The sequence below is a fragment of the Bos grunniens genome, chromosome 10, assembly GCF_055505025.1.
Source record: "Bos grunniens cultivar Pamir isolate PY7600 chromosome 10, Bosgru_T2T1.0, whole genome shotgun sequence".
In the NCBI taxonomy this organism is placed as follows: Eukaryota; Metazoa; Chordata; class Mammalia; order Artiodactyla; family Bovidae; genus Bos; species Bos grunniens.
Window position 1 is genome coordinate 77,843,766 of NC_141174.1, and position 2,000 is coordinate 77,845,765.

The window sequence follows — 2,000 nt, forward strand, 5'->3', positions numbered from 1 at the left end:
AATATGCTTTTCTCTTCTTTCTGTCCCTGTATTATCTTGAGAGAGCATAAACCATTTAAACCACTCAGGATGAATTTTTTCCCACTTTGGTTCACACAGCCCTGATTCTTCTCCTTGAACACCAATGGAAAATGTAGACATTCAGAGGACTGGTCCTGTGATAAGTCTTGGAAGCCCCAGGGGTGTAAGTGTGTGTGTGTGTGTGTGTGTGTGTGTGTGTGTGTGTGTGCGCGCGCGCGCGTGCGCTCAGCCGTGTCTGAGTCTTTGTGACTCCATGGACTGTAATCCGCCAGGCTCCTTTGTCCATGGAATTTTCCAGGCGAGAATACTGGAGTGGGTTGTCATTTCCTCCTCCGCAGGATCTTCCTGACACAAGATGGAACCTGAGTCTCCTGCATAGGCAGGCGGATTCTTTACCGCTGAGTCACTCGTTAAGCGGCTCAGCTACTAGACGGGAAAGTATCCTGATTCTAACTGGGCTCTAGGGGGTGCTGCACTGTGCCGTTTGTCTTGAGTGCAGGAGGTGCCACAGTCCTGCTTCTCACGGAGGACTGAGGGAAGAGCTTGCTCTACTGAGAGAAGATACAGGTGCCAGGAAGCACCAGGGGGCATTTGTAAAACGCTGCGCTCGTGGAGAACATAGTCTCTAGGGGTGGTGCCACATCTCCAGCAAAGGTGAGCTGCAAAAGAGGCCCCATCCAGCCCAGCTTGAGCGATGGCCTCTGCACACATCTGGACACTTGGGATTCTGTTTACCCTCAGTGAGTGATATTCCCTTCCCGTTTTCCACTTGTATTACCTGCTTACGTTCTTTTTCAGAAGCTTCAGTGATGTGCGTTACTTTACAGGTGGGCTGAGAGCTCAGTCGGTGACTCAGCCAGAAGCTGAGATCCCTGTCGCGGAAGGGGATACAGTGACTGTGAAGTGCACCTATTCAGCTTTGGGGAGCCCTTATCTTTTTTGGTATGTCCAGCATCGCAATCAAGGTCTCCAGTTCCTTCTGAAATACATCGGAGGGGACACCTTGGTTAAAGGCAACTATGGCTTTGAGGCTGAATTTAACAAGAGCCAAACCTCTTTCCATCTGAAGAAACCATCTGTTGTAGGGAGTGACTCTGCCTTGTACTTCTGTGCTGTGAGCGACACAGTGGTGGGGGCCGCAGGGAGAGCTCAATACAAACCCCTGAGCACAGAAAACCATGCTACTGAAGCCTTACTATCCCTCCACAAGGTGGCGGTGTGGCTCTAGGATTTGTCCTTCATTATACGTTTTTGTTTTGTTTTGTTTTGTTTTGGTAAAGCCACACAATTTGTTCATTGGACAAGTATATGTTGAAATAAATCCTGTGTGCCAGATACTCTGCTGAGCACTGATCATAAAGAGGTGAAAGAAACCATCTTTGATCTGCAGATGCCAGGTGTGATCCCAAACATTTGTGAACCCCTTGAATTCTCACAACTCTTCTCATGAGCTTCACTTTGCCCATGAAGGCATTCAAGCTCAGAGAATTTATGTATCTTACTGAAGTCACAGAACTGCTCAACAGTAAATTGAAACCCAGGCAGCCTGCCTCTCAGGCGTGTAGTCTAACCACTCCACTTCTCCTTAGCCTATAGGCTCCTCCAGGCATGAGACAGATTTCAACAGTGGTGTAGCCCTCATTCCCAAAACAGTCCCTGTTAATAAAAAGTGTTGGTTGTAGGAATGAAAAGTAAACTGATAATGCAAAACAGTTTGGTAAGTGCTCAGACAGAGAAGTGCATAAAATGCTATGTGACAAAAGGAAGTAGAGGTAATTTGACTCTGAAGGAAGAAGAGAGGAAGCAAGTGAGACAGAATGTGAGGAGGATTCAAAACAATGGAGGATTTAAGTATGTCGTATAAGCATGTAGGCCGATTACAGCTCCTGTGCTCACATCTTCTTCCCTATACCCTTGTGAAGGACTGGACTCAATGCCTCTCTTTTTCTCTCTTTTCAACTTAGAACTTCCCAGAAAGG

The 2,000-nt window shown here is 47.2% G+C and overlaps 1 long non-coding RNA gene across 1 annotated transcript; it reads left to right on the top strand.

Annotated features, from left to right (window-relative positions):
• Positions 1-317: 317 nt before the first annotated feature.
• On the top strand, positions 318-1,381 carry LOC147365030 (uncharacterized). Its single transcript, XR_015135112.1, has 2 exons — positions 318-761; positions 849-1,381. It is a non-coding gene; the product is annotated as an uncharacterized LOC147365030 (long non-coding RNA).
• Positions 1,382-2,000: the final 619 nt, after the last annotated feature.